We start from the raw sequence: 15,159 nt of genomic DNA, 5'->3' as shown, positions 1-15,159 counted from the left end.
AGTTACGCTTTAGCCCTCTTGGTCATCAAAGGCCGCCGATTTCACGATTTAATAACTATAAAAGCATCAGAATACCTGACTGACTTCGTGGCTCCGTCCGCCAAAAACCGGTTTTCTTGCAGCTCGTGCGCACATAGTCATTTCTGTAGCGATAGTTCTTTCCTGCGTGAGTTCAGTCAAGGTGACCGCGAAACGGCTGTTAGGCGGCCCGAAAAATTGCCCAGCACGCACAGCTCAACTATTGATTATGCGTGCCATAAGATGATTATTAATGTTAAATACCTTGTTGCCTTATGTTGAAGCGCGTCAGAAATTATTGCCAGCCTTAAGTTGGTATTTTTGATTAACAGAACAGTACTTTTGAGTACATTTGCGCCAGTCTCCCAAATTTTATTGAAAATATTAGTAAATACTTGTCTAATGATTGAAAATGTAACGTCTTTTTTATCTCAGTTTTAGGTCATAGTCCAGCTGCGGCTCTTAATTAAAGGCTCTGAGGCGGATGCGGCCCATAAACATATATTAAAATGATCAGAACGCGTTTCACATATTTCCCACACTGATTTAAATAATACTGGTCTACGTTTTTATAGCTGTTGATATGTGATACCAAGCGATGTTTTTGAACGGGTACTAGTCAGTCTTAAGGCTGCGCCTTGAAATGCCGCTTAGCTCTATGTAGCAGCGGTTTGGGTGCGTTTCTTCCTCGGAATACAGCCCTTACGGACGTCCCGAGGGCTCTGGTGTTTCAGCCTAATGCTGTCCTACCAAAGTGGACACAGTTCTCACGCTCCAACGCTTACATCAAAAGGGAATGAACAGAGTTGGTGAAACTTCGGCATCGGATCCCGGTCTCTCTGTTATGCTTCGATGTGTCATTATCGACGTTTTGATAGAGTTATAGACAGTTTTTTTCTGCCATTGGGTTTGCTATCTACCCTTGGAATAAGTTTGCAAATGTCTCGCCAGAGTGCGCTTGACTACGGTAACACAAGTTTCATCACCTGGTGAGAATTTCACGAATGATTTGAGCAAAAAAGCGCGCTAAGTAAAACCCGTGCGCAAAATATATCCCGTTTCTGTAGTTTCTTACTTGCTGACTGCGGCCGGCCGCGGTGGTCTAGCGGTTCTAGGCGCTCAGTCCGGAACTGCGGGACTGCTACGGTCGCAGGTTCGAATCCTGCCTCGGGCATGGATGTTTGTGATGTCCTTAGGTTAGTTAGGTTTAAGTAGTTCTAAGTTCTAGGGGACTGACGACCACAGATGTTAAGTCCCATTGTGCTCAGAGCCATTTGAACCATTTTTTGCTGACTGCGGGTAACGCATATATGATTTCTTGCGAATAAGAGCAGCATACCACGAGTTCGAAAACAACACGGTATGAACTCCGTGTGAAATTTATCAGGTGAAATTTTGGAACATGCGGTTAGGATGAAAGTGAAGGAAATTCGTGCGCTCGGACCCGATGTAAACACGAATCAAGAATAAAAACAGGCAATGGTATACACGCAATTTTAACAGAGCAACGTACAAAGTGGAGCTGAGTGGTGCGGCTGCTCGGGTGGCTCATGTCAGCCAATCACAGCAATAGATGCGTGACGTCATGGCAACATCGCTGTTTCGTCAAACGAGCTCATAAACGGCGCGGTTAGAGCGCTCAAAGCATCAAACATCTGAAGTTTACCAGGAATATCAAGCATGGACCGAAGCTATCATGCACGACATTAAAGATCTCTCCAAAACGCGTCTTTTACTATGAGTTGTTGTGGTAAACTGTTGGGAAATGTGACGTTGGAGAATAAAATAAGCATTTTGGCCGGCCGGAGTGGCCGAGCGGTTCTAGGCGCTACAGTCTGGAGCCGCGTGACCGCTCCGGTCGCATTCGAATCCTGCCTCGGGCATGGATGTGTGTGATGTCCTTAGGTTAGTTAGGTTTAAGTAGTTCTAAGTTCTAGGGGACTGATGACCACAGTAGTTAAGTCCCATAGTGCTCAGAGCCTTTGTAAGCTACCTGTAGATTTTATCGTATAGTTAGCTTTTGATGGCCGGCCGCAGTGACCGAGCGGTTCTAGGCGCGTCCGTCTGGAACCGCGTGACCGCTACGGTCGCAGGTTCGAATCCTGCCTCGGGCATGGATGTGTGTGATGTCCTTAGGTTAGTTAGGTTTAATTAGTTCTAAGTTCTAGGCGACTGATGACCTGAGAAGTTAAGTCGCATAGTGCTCAGAGCCATTTTGAGCCTGTGCTAAGCCCAATGATTTAGTAAACCAGTAATCGATATGTCTCGATTTTCTGTGGACTGAATCCGGCAACACTGTTTCTCCCCTGAGATGTTTAATCGTGTGTGACAACCACCGTTGCCGCGCTGGGATTTCCGGGCCACGCTCTACCAAATGTCTGAGTCGGCTTACTGACCTTTTCAGATCCACGACTTATCAAACAAAGTATTTTCCCCTGTCCCTCACAGTATCAAAGGCTGCCACTCAGGGCTGTGGAAAGAAATGTGGGAACACCAGGAACACAACACATTACCACGCTCATAAACTGTAGGAAAACTGTTGGCATTTAACAGATCCCAGTCGTCTCGGAATGAATAAATACTACTCCTGTGTGATCTTCAAGGGAATCTTACGCCATCCTTCCAGCAAAACAGTTGCAAGTTCAGATACCGATCATGGATACGGATAGCGATCGGGCAGCGTGCTCTCCAAAGTAGACTGCAAAGGCTGAATAATATTGTGGTATCGTGCCCCTGGTGACCAGGGGAGATGCGACAATGCATTCTCTTGCGCACAAAATCAGTCTTGGAGGATGTGAGCTACGTAACCTGGGCCCTTTCGTCATGGAACACAGCATCACGATTGGGGGGGGGGGGGGGGGGGGGAATTCCAGCTCGCCTTGCAATTCCCTGTTTGCGTAGCTCCTGTTTAGTTGCTGACAGAGTTCGCGAGTGCGACATTCAGATCTGCAGTTACGTGCGCAACTGTTGTTCTCCCCATTTTTTTCCCCCCAGAGTCCTCCTCAGTGATGTTCAGTTACGATCAGTCAACAAACGCTTTCGTCTGCGTTGTGCCTTAGCGGATGACGTTTATCAGTTTTCCCTGTGTGAGGTTAAGGACCTTCGAGACGGTGCCTCTTGAAACACCAAACACTTTGGCTGCCTTGGTTATGGAAGTACCCACAACAAGTGCAGCAACAAGAGGCACACATTTGAATTTACTTGCCTCCGACTTAATGCACTCACAACTACACAGAACAAACACTCTTGAGACCACGACTGACACTTGCAAGTTCAAATTCAAATGGCTCTGAGCACTATGGGCGTTAACAGCTGAGGTCATCAGTCCCCTAGAACTTAGAACTACTTAAACCTAACTAACCTAAGGACATCACACACATCCATGCCCGAGGCAGGATTCGAACCTGCGACCGTAGCGGTCGCGAGGTTCCAGAGTGTAGCGCCTAGAACCGTTCGGCCATCCTGGCCGGCCACTTGCAAGTTATTGAGAACATTGTACAGGTGCCGTTTGTGATCAAATTCAGCAACACAACCTGCTAGCATCAGCATTTATATTCAAGCATACATTTCTCGCGGTTGTCTTCCATCCATTGTAATTCTTGCGAGTGTGTTCCGTATTTCAAGGAAACCAGTGTATATTTTTTTCCTGTTGCAAGATTTTACCAAGAACAGTAGTTACGTGTCTATCTTTATGTGGACGTGCTGAAGGCGTTGATATTCCATCTGTAAATCAAGTTTTTCTCGACTTCCAGAATTTTCTCTGGAGAAACTACCAGTTACCACTGTTGGAACAAATTCATTTCTTGGTGCACTATCTGTCAGTTGCCCATCCTAAACGACGAAACGTTCCACTTAAAGAAAAGAACATGGTTTTGTCAAGGTTACACACAAAATCCGTTTCAGACTATTTATCAGTATATAGAGCAAAACCATCAACTCGTATGCTATACAGTAAAAGCAGACTCTTTGCCAGGTTAAAATCAAATATCTGAGATTTTTTTTGTATGGAGGGAGTAGGTACTTATGCTAATGACTTTTGATTATTTAAATTAATAAAACAGTGCTGCGAGCAACGAACGATCAGTTGGATAACAGCACAATGCCAATATGCCGGCCGTGCGGTTCTAGGCGCTACAGTCTGGAACCGCGAGACCGCTAAGGTCGCAGGTTCGAATCCTGCCTTGGGCATGGATGTGTGTGATGTCGTTAGGCTCGTTAGGTTTAAGTAGTTCTAAGTTCTAGGGGACTGATGACCTCAGAATTTAAGTCCCATAGTGCTCAGAGCCATTTGAACCATTTGAACAGTGCCAATACCTTACGCAAGACGCAAGAATCCTAACGAGGAAAAAGTAAAATTGCCCTGTCGGCCGTGGAGTAACGGCGTTACGAAATTTAGGTAACAGTGACAAGGAAGTGCATCGGGCGTTATCACAGCGAAGCTTTTCCTGGTGGCAGGGGCCAGGGCGGTTGTCGCGTCCAAGTCTGTTGAGAATTCAGGGAAGCGTTTGAGGAACTGCACGTCTTCGTGGAAAATGACCATCTAGTCGCAGAAATGACGAATTTTTCTTATTAGGTCAACGATGAGATGTGTCGTATGTGTACTTGGCGTAACTGTAATCACAAAGATCGTAAGGTGGCAGTGGAAAGTTTCGCTGAGAAATGCATAATTATGTCGAGAAAAACGTAATGGTGAAAAGTTGGAATTTTTGCGCGAGTTATTAATATTACTCTTTGCACATTAGAATCTTGTATATTAGTCGTGCTGTGAAACTTCGGGACTCTGCTGCAATGCTCAAATGAAATCCTCTGAGGGCTAGTAAAATAAAGGGTAGGGGTAATCAAGTAAAAGATTCGATTTAGAGTTAGTCGTGAAACTCAGTTGTTTAGAAAAAAAAACTGTAATCTGTTAAAATTTACTATTAATTACAAAGTATTATCGTCATCAGGAGCGATTACACATCCACTGCTCCATTGTCTTATGTAACGTCGTTTACTCACATTGCACAGAATATGTGGGAAAAGCGCCACAGGGAGAATGAAGTCCCTGGGGTTACACTGCCTCAAGATATATTACACGAGATTAGTCGCGTAAGACGCAACGCTACTTCTATTTCGTGAATGGTTTAAGACATCGAAACACGGTGTTAGGCAAGAGGCAGTACGCAGAGGGGCATGTAAGTTTGTTACAAGGTTCTTACTATTTACTCTAGCATCAACCGAGATTTTGAAGCAAGCATTTTTTAACTATTTAGTTTTTCTTAACCGCATTCAAATGCCATTGAAATCACGAACAGTAACATGACGTTTGTTAATTTTGGTGTTGAGACTTTTCGCAATGTATCAGAGACGTGTGCAAAAATTGAAAGGCAACGCTGCCGGAATCCACACCCTACTTTGACTTCTTCCCCATGATAATGGAGAGGTGGCAGAGGGTGGAGAAGGATTGCGATGCCCTTTGCAAATGTAATATTTTGTCTACTGGAAGGAGGGGAAGGTGATAACTACCCTCCCGTGCCATTCGCTAGGTATTCCGTGAAGTGAGCTACATTTCCTTGTAACTATTTTAAAAATCGGGATATTCGTTGTTTCGCTTAGTACTCAGTGGCGTTTGGTGCGAGGGTATGCGAACAAATGATGTGTTTATTACAAGATATCTTTATCTACAGCACTGTGATGCAAGTTCGTAAAATTTAAATAATGTTAAGGTATAAGGGACACTGAAATAAAAGGGAGACAGATGGGAAAAGGAAGTAAACCGTTTATTATTTCTAAAGTAACCGCCATAACTGTTCATTCATTTATCTCACTGTGAGACAAGAGGCTAAATGACTTCATGGAAAAATGTTTGCGGTTGTCCACGGAAATATGATTGTACCCAGGCGTGCACATCTTTGCCCGAAGCTAATCGAAGGCCACGAATGTCTTTCTTCAGAGCTCCATGAATATGGAAATCACTTGGGGATACACCGGGACTGTGTGGAGGATGTGTAAAGTATTCATGCTCTCTCTGGAAGCTTCCACACGCTGCTGTCGCACTTACATCAGCGGAATGGTTTTAATTTTAACCCAAGGTTACGAAGCCGCAGAGAGGTATCGAAATCCTGAGTATTTTTTTGGGAATAACGCAACTTTTAAACCGAGAAGATTTTATTGAAATCAAAAAATTGTTTCTTTACTTTAGTTTCGTTAACTAAAGACGCTATCGCATGACAGTTATGACAGGCTTTAATGACACTGGTCATGCTGGTGTTTACTGATGTTACAACACTAACAAGGGAACCTCCCCATCGCACCCCCCTCAGATTTAGTTATAAGTGGATAGGCCTTGAAAAACTGAACAGAGATCAATCGAGAAAACAGGAAGAAGTTGTTTGGAACTATGAAAAAATAAGCAAAATATACAAACTGAGTAGTCCATGTGCAAGATAGGCAACATCAAGGATAGTGTGAGCCCAGGAGCGCCGTGGTCCCATGGTTAGCGTGAACAGCTGCGGAACGAGAGGTCCTTGGTTCAAGTCTTCCCTCGAGTGAGAAGTTTACTTTCTTTATATTCGCGATGTTATGATCTGTCCGTTCGTTCATTGACGTCTCTGTTCAATGTAATAAGTTTAGTGTCTGTGTTTTGCGACCGCACCGCAAAACCGTGCGATTAGTAGACGAAAGGACGTGCCTCTCCAATGGGAACCGAAAACATTTGATCGCAAGGTCATAGGTCAACCGATTCCTCCACAGGAAAACACGTCTGATATATTCTGTACGACACTGGTGATGGCGTATGCGTCACATGACAGGAATATGTTGTCGACCCACCTAACTTGTACACTTGGCTAATGGGTAAAAAGATTCTTCTACCTTGCCCGATTTAGGTTTTGTTGTGGATGTGATAATCACTCCCAAAAAAGTGATGAAAACATAAATGTTTGTCACATAAACTGCAACAAATGAATGCAACAGTTTCACAGTCGCACAGTTTTCCCTGTGCTCTGTCATCTTGCGCATGGACTACTCAGTTCGTATATTTTGCTTATTTTTTCCATAGTTCCACACAACTTCTTCCTGTTTTCTCGATTGATCTGTGTTCAGTTTTTCAAGGCCTATCCACTGTGCCAACTTATAACTAAATCTGAGGGGGTGCGATGGGGAGGTTCCCTTGTAAGTATCACTGAAATGAGCTTCGTGTCGGCAGAAATTTCATTTACTCCTAACCTTTCTTCAGCAGCAATTTTCTCTCCAGTTATCACGTTTCCTTTCTCTGTTCTCCCTATCCTCATACACGACACACCTGGTCAACGGCTGTGCCGCCTGCCCCCGGCCCCCCTCAGTGATTGGCGTGCGACCCTAGACTGCAGGGGAGCAGAATCTAGATGGGCGGCGGGCCGGAAATTCCTCGTTTCACGCAGGTTGCGTGCGGCTCACGCCGGACCGGGGGGCGACTGCAGCCTGACCCGCGGCGCCGCGGGACGCCTAATTGTGTTTACTAATTGCGTCCGTTAGCGCCTGTTAAGACGCGCTATCGTTCTGAATCTGGGCCGCCGGTTAAGATTATCTGCCGCCGCTCTCCGCGGCCGTGTTCCAGATTAATTAACCGAGCCAAATTACATCACTGCTTTCGACGGGCTCCTAAATAGCTGGCGGCGTCTTCCGTAAACAACTTTCTTACCGCCTTCGTCCTAACGAAGGGAGGATACTTTCACTCAGCTATTCGAGAGTGTTGACAGCCTATGAGAGTTAATTGGGTCGCCCTCCATTCGGCTTGTCGTGTAAAAAATTACGTTGGTGCATAACATCCTAACATTTTTTGCATAATTTAATGAACACAACAAACAAATATAACAGAGACTTCGTCATCAATTGTATATTCTCCTTTTTGAGGCTAAGAACACGTGTAGCCATGCTCCGAGCGCATTTTCATCAAATGGGTCAAATGGCTCTCAGCACTATGGGACCTAACATCTGAGGTCATCAGTCCCCTATACTTAGAACTACGTAAACCTATCTAACCTAAGGACATCACACACATCCATGCCCGAGGCAGGATTCGAACCTGCGACCGTAGCAGCCGCGTGGCTCCGTACTGAAGCGCCTAGAACCGCTCGGTCACAACGGCCGGATGCATTTTCATCCCGAAAGGAAGTTCTTTGAAGGTTGTTCGATAAAGAGCGGATAAGTTGAAAATTCGAGGGCGCAAGACCAGGTGAATAAGGCGGGTGCGAAATGGCTTCTCGACCCAACTCCTGTATAGCGTTTTCTGTCAGTCAACAAAATACGGGCGGGCGTAATCGTGGAGTAGCATCACTTCATGTAGTCTTCCTGGTCGTTGTTCTGGGACTGTGTCTGCAAGACGTCTCAGCTGTTGACAGTAAATGTCAGCAGTGATGTTTGCATCTCGGCGAAGCAATTCGTACTGCAGCACACTCTCGCTTTGCCTCCAGATGCATACAAGAAACATTATCTTTTGTGGACCTGCGCATGTCTTTGTACGGGGAGGTGATGCTTTTTCGACGAACAAGCAGAGACGCACATATGGTCTCCCGCTGATTTTTGTGATTTTGGCGTAAAGCATGCGGTGCCCATGCACCCGATTTGTGAACCTTCTCCATTACATGGAAATGCCGCAAGACGGCGGAATGGTCACCAGTCATCACATTCGCCACTTCTCGAGTACACTGATGTGGGTCATTGCGCATTAATGCATTTAAACGGTCTTCATCTAACCCCGAAGGTTTTCCTGAATTTGGAGAGTCAGTAATGTCAAAACTATCCTCCTTAAAACGAGAAAACCATTTTCTTGCCGTGCTCAGCCCAAAGGCGTTATCCTCATAAACGTCACATTCTGACTCCCTTTGCTGATCACCCCTGTGTACAACTCAAACAAAAGAATATATCGCAAATGTTTCAGTTTCTCCAGCCAACGGCCTTGCAGCAGTGGTAACACCGGTTCCCGTCAGATCACCAAAGTTAACCGCTGTCGGGCTGTCCTAGCACTTGGATGGGTGACCATCCGGTCTGCCGAGCGCTGTTGGCCAGCGGGGTGCCTCAGCCCTTTCGAGGCAAACTGAAGAGCTACTTGATTGACAAGTAGCGGCTCCGGTCTCTTGAACTGACATACGGCCGGGAGAGCCGTGTGCTGACCACATGCCCCTCCATATCCGCATTGAGTGACGCCTGTGGGCTGAGGATGACGCGGAGGCCAGTCGGTACCGTTGGACCTTCATGGCCTGTTCGGGAGGAGTTTAGTAGTTTAGTTCAGTTTCTCCACCTGGCACTCCGTTTTCTAACGTCCACAGCTTCACTCATTATCTCCAGACGACAAAATGACAATATGTAAACTCAAATAATAACAGTGAACTACAAATAAAAAATGGCAATAGATAATTAAACCCATAGCAACCAAAATACTAACATCCAGAACAAAAACGCTACGAACTTATGCACCAATCCAACAGTACGTGTTTGTGTTCGTTACTCGAAGCCTCCGCTTGTGAATACCTTTCTGCCAAAAAGTTAAGACAGGTGCATAATTACGAATCGCGGTGTGTACTTCGAGCACTGTTGAAGATTTCACGATTTATTTGATATGCGTCCTATTGCCGCCTATAAATTTCGGAGAAGAATCGGAGGTCTAAATAGTGAAGTATTTCGACTTTGATACACCCATGAACACGTAAGGACAATGTCCAGATGGACTGGATAGCGTGTAACACAATCAACTGAAACAGATTTGTCTGCTGCGCCAATTTAATGCGGCAAAAACTCGTACGACAGAAGCAACGTATAGGTATCAGGCTTTGCTGCAAATCGCAACAAATGACACTGGAGACGCATGAAACGTTGGTGAAAGTGTGCAGTTCAGAAGCCTTCAGTAGAAAATACGTTTACGGCCCGTTCAACCCATTTGGGAAGAAAACTAAATGGAAGGGAAATTACTGTTTAACAATCTATCAAAAAGCGCAAGCACGGAATGGACCAGGATGGGGAAAATAATTGGTCAGTGTCCTTTTGAAACGAAGCATAAGGGCATTCGCCTTGGAGGATTTCGGAAACACGGAAACCTAAGAGTGTGCGACCAATCAGGGATTTCAACTCCAGAATACGGTAGTGTGTGTCAAACACTGCGCCACATTACTCTAATAATCTAAGAGGCGGCAAGTAAATTGTGCACATTGCACCACGGCGACTTTCGAGAAGCATAACGACAAAATGTCGAACGCGTGCACAGCTGGGGGTCCAAAACCAGCGACCGTCCCTGACGTAAGGAAATGCTCAAACACATTCGTTTTGCACAAATACTGGAAATACTTTGAAACAACTGCAATTTACTGGAAATACTGAGCGTAGTAAAACTTATGATTTATACGGGATCGGCGACTCAAGTTCTGTTAAATTCCCCCAAAATCGTTGAACTTCACTTATGACATTGAAATGCTAAAAGAGGTATAGACGGTGTTGTGACGTGATATTTTCCGAAGCCCGCACAGAGCCAAAAGGCAGCAGAATTTGAGTTTAGAATCTGTTTGTGGACCGGCGAAGTTTTGGTTGTACATTATATTCGGATTTAATTGTTGCATTTAATTTTATTTATTTTTAATATTTCTACGTATATTTTTGTTCAGTTTTTATTACCATTACAATCAGTATTGTAACAAGCTGAATAATTTCATATATTTCGTTGTCGTGGTACGTAAACAGAAAAAATATGATTATATAATCTGTTGTTATCAACTTCAGAGCTAGTGGTGCAAGTTGATAGGATCAAAAAATGTTAAAATTATATACTATTTTCATTGTTTGGTAATACCATGCAGCTTAATTTTGGTGCGTCTTGTATACTTGCTCTCAAATTTATCTGCTACTTTAGCAGGCATTTGTGTTTGCTTAGCATCTTCAAGCTAACTGTTTTGTCGGCATGGAAAGTCGCAATTAAGGGAAATAAAGATGTTATGATTCGAATAATGTTTTGAAAACAACACAGTGTTTTTCCCCTATTCGATAACTTAACACTTAACGCCGCTACCTAGTTGTAGCAATAACTGTGGTACCCAGTGCTACATTTCGACGTGTTTCGAATGGATACAGATGCTTGGTCACCTGTGTTACAATGTGTAGGTTGTCACCTACACTTCTACAACAGTTGTTCCCTATTTGGATTGATGTGGACCAAGACTGCGCCGTTATCGAAAAAAAAACGCGAATAATCCAAAATACTTGCGTTTTCTGACAGGAAAATTGCTATTTACTGTCTTTAGAAAAAAAGCTAATTATCACATGTGCAAGCCAAGCTACTTACGTGTTACTTCCCAAGGACTTCATTTACGGAAAATTATGTCCAGTACTTTCTGTTTTTCATTCCTTTTTTTCCCCTCTGAGCCGAAAACAGCGGAATAGTCAAATGAATTTTGTCGTGTATACTCTAACAATAGATCATCTTACTTAAGTGGCCCGGTGTGCGGGATAACGGCTCCTGGATAGCCTCGCCTCGTCTCTCTTCCTCTACGGGACACACTGTATCCGCGTCACTTGATCTGTCCAGATCTCAGGTCATAGACACATCGCTGTGTAGCCAGCCTCGGAAATTTTTCGTTATTACTCCATCGAGCCAGAAATTTGCTTTCTAAAGGTCCCAGTTATAACAGGTTACATTAGACACGGTTTTTTATTTTATCTTTTAAATCTCTGAACTATATGCAGGTAATTCTCAGGCCGGACAATACGAAGCTTGCTGAGCTGTACTGTTCATTGTATCAGTACATTACCGGTGCACTCTGCACTCACGGCTGTTGCTGTTTTCCTGTGTTACACGCCGAGACTTGGATTACGCCCTGTTTCGGACGCTTCCGCCGCAGCGGCTGGACTGTGCTCTCCAGGCTACTCAGTTTGTCCAGCTGCGCAGTGATTGCGGCCCCCGCGGCAGGCGTCCCGGGCCTCACTTAATGAAGTTGCCCTGTAAGAGCGCCACCGAGGCAAGGACGACCCCCCCCCCCCCCTCTTTCCCGCTCCCTCTTTCTTTTTTGCCTGTCTTTCCTCATCTCTTTAATCGCCGGCGGCTTTGAGGAGCGGCACGAGTTCGCGGGCGGCAGGAGACAGGCTACTGCCCATCTTTTCTATCCCTTCTAATAGACAACGCTGATCAACTCGTACTTTTTGCATACCTTTAAAAGTAGAAACAGCGATGTCAGAACTGAAGTGATGGAACGAATAAATCTTAGACTTCACTATATTGCGCATATTCTATTTTATTTGCACAGACTTAGACTTCACAGCCAATAAAAGTATTTTAGGCATATGAAGATAGTAACTGTTCTAAAAGAACAGATACTAATGATGACCATGCAGCTTCTCTAGAAAGAAGTGATAATTCATCGAAACCCTCATCTGCCAACAGGTGTTGTTGATATTCCTCAATGGGGACAGCTGAAAGTGTGTGCCCCGACCGGGACTCGAACCCGGGATCTCCTGCTTACATGGCAGACGCTCTATCCATCTGAGCCACCGCGGGCACAGAGGATAGCGCGACTGCAGGGACTTGCAAGGGACTTACCCCTTGCACGCTTCCCGTGAGACACACATTCCCAACTGTCCACAACCTACATTCGTACTGTTCCTAACGGATATTTGCCCATTCACTTATCGCTTGCGCCAACTAAGGTGACGATTCCCGTAAGGGTTCGGGCAAAGTGTGCGCATTCGCAAAGAAGAAGGTCAATGGCCGGGTAGCCTCTAACTATATGAAGATAGTAACTGTTGACGTATATCAAATCGTTCAAATGGCTCTGAGCACTTCTGAGGTCATCAGTCCCCTAGAACTTAGAACTACTTAAACCTAACTAATCTAAGGACATCACACACATCCATGCCCGAGGCAGGATTCGAACCTGCGACCGTAGCAGTCGCGCGGTTCCAGACTGTAGTGCCTAGAACCGCTCGGCCACTTCGGCTGGCTTGAGTTATATCAACAACACCTGTTGACAGCTGATAGTTTCGATTAATTATCACTTCTTTCTAGAGAAGCTGCATAGTCATTATTGGTATTTGTTCTTTCAGCACAGTTACTATCTTCATATAGTTAAAGGCTACCCGGCCATTGACCTTCTTCTGTGCGAATGCGCACACTTTGCTCGAACCCTTACGGGAATTGTCACCTTAGTTGGCGCGAGTGATAAGTGAATGGGCAAATATCCTTTAGGAACAGTACAGAATGTAGGTTATGGACAGTTGGGAATGTGTGTCTCACGGGAAGCGAGCAAGGGATAAGTCCCTGCAGTCGCGCTATCCTCTGTGCCCTCGGTGGCTCGGATGGACAGAGTGTCTGCCATGTAAACAGGAGATCCCGGGTTCGAGTCCCGGTCGGGGCACACACTTTCAGCTATCTCCATTGAGGTATATCAACGACACCTGTTGGCAGATGAGGTTTTCGATTAAAGTATTTTAGAATTTGCCTCCTCCACTAGCTCTAAGGTTTATAACTGTTGCCCATTACCCATTCTTCTGAAGACATAGAACTTTGTAATGCAGGCAGCCACAACAGTTAAACTTCATAATGCATGGAAATAGAATGAACCACAAGGCAGCTGTAATTGGAGATTTCTTTATATTCGCAACCGGTTTCGCTGCTCTAAAACAGCATCCTCAGATGAAAACAGTGTCACATTACCGCATCAAGACGCCCCAACGTTCGTACTCAGAAATCAAACCCTTTGATAGACGAAGGTCGTCAAAATAAATACAACAGGACACCGAGGCAAATGGTTATATTAGCGCTTTACGAACGTTGGGGGCGTCTATGTCACTGTGTCAGGGCACTATTTGCTCCGATGCCCCGTTTTATTTGTTTTGGCGACTTTCCCCCTTCAGTTGTTTGATTCTACTGGCCATTAAAATTGCTACACCAAGAAGAAATGCAGATTATAAACAGGTATTCATTGGACAAATATATTATACTAGAACTGACATGAGCTTACATTTTCACGCAATTTGGGTGCATAGATCCTGAGAAATCAGTACCCACAACAACCACCTCTGGCCTTAATAATGGCCTTGATACACCTGGGCATTGAGTCAAACAGAGCTTGGATGGCGCGTACAGGTACAGCTGCCCATGCAGCTTCAACACGATACCACAGTTCATCGAGAGTAGTGACTGGCGTATTGTGACGAGCCAGTTGCTTGGCGGCCATCATTGACCAGGCGTTTTCAATTGGTGAGAGATCTTGAGAATGTGTTGGCCATGACAGTTCCGCCAATGCACTGCGTTTGTGTTGCGATATAACTGCCACCTGTATATCTGCACATCGCTATGCCGTGACTTTTGTCACCTCATTGTAATACGACGCAGTCGGGATATCGCGAGTGTGCACGGCCGTGGACAGTCTTCCGGTTATAATGGCTCGTAAAGCGGTGGCCGTCCGCTTCCCCGAGCGCAGTGTTTCTGTTTACACGGGGAGACAGCTGGGCGGCGGTTATCGCGTTTCGCGCCTCCCCCTATAAATAGCGGATCCTACGCGCCGTCCCACGCACGGCAGGCCGCGCCGCCGCACCTGCGCCAACGCGACAAGGACGGCTGTGCGCCGGTCTCCTTCCAGGGCGGGCCGCTTCTCCCACCTTCCAGCCGCGCCGCGGCTCACTCGCAGGTCACTGCAGTGTCGCCTCACTTCTCGAGTTTCGCTGTTCCCAGCGGTACGAGTAGAGCACTAGAACAGTGTAAAAGTACAGGGGCGGGTATGGGGTGCGTTCTCCGCAGAGAGGGGCGGAGAATACTGTGCGGCGACGCCGATGTGCTCTCTGTCTCTCCAGCCGTACCTATCCTGGAAAGTGGCGACACTGGACAAAGCGGAACACTGAGCTACTTATTCTGCTTATGGTTCTCTGGAGAACTTTAGTTCCTCCAATAATTGTCCGCGTCACTTCTTAACGGAATACTTGTTTCTTTCATGCGATCCATAAGGAACATTACAGTGGCTAAGTACTTCCACCACACCTACCTTGCATGAGGAAAACGTCATAATTATGTCCTAATCGCACCGCGAAGCGCACTCAAATGCAGTAGAAGGACATTATAGAGTGGCGCGTCTCGTGGTACATCCGCAGCGCGCATCGCCCCACCAGCGGCCTTCTTGCGTGCACACTGCTACAGCTACAGCTACA

General features: G+C 45.6%; 1 protein-coding gene and 1 non-coding gene across 2 annotated transcripts in view; one reads left to right on the top strand and one right to left on the bottom strand.

The window, feature by feature from the left end:
* LOC126158234 (uncharacterized) overlaps positions 1–15,159 on the top strand; it is a 679,797-nt gene that overhangs the window by 381,333 nt on the left and 283,305 nt on the right. The gene's annotated exons all lie outside the window — the stretch shown is intronic.
* Positions 12,441–12,515, bottom strand: Trnat-ugu (transfer RNA threonine (anticodon UGU)). The gene has a single exon. It is a non-coding gene; the product is annotated as a tRNA-Thr (tRNA).

Source organism: Schistocerca cancellata, chromosome 2, assembly GCF_023864275.1.
Source record: "Schistocerca cancellata isolate TAMUIC-IGC-003103 chromosome 2, iqSchCanc2.1, whole genome shotgun sequence".
Classification (NCBI taxonomy): Eukaryota; Metazoa; Arthropoda; class Insecta; order Orthoptera; family Acrididae; genus Schistocerca; species Schistocerca cancellata.
Note: the sequence above shows the minus strand (reverse complement) of the source record. Positions and strands in the feature narration are given on the sequence as shown.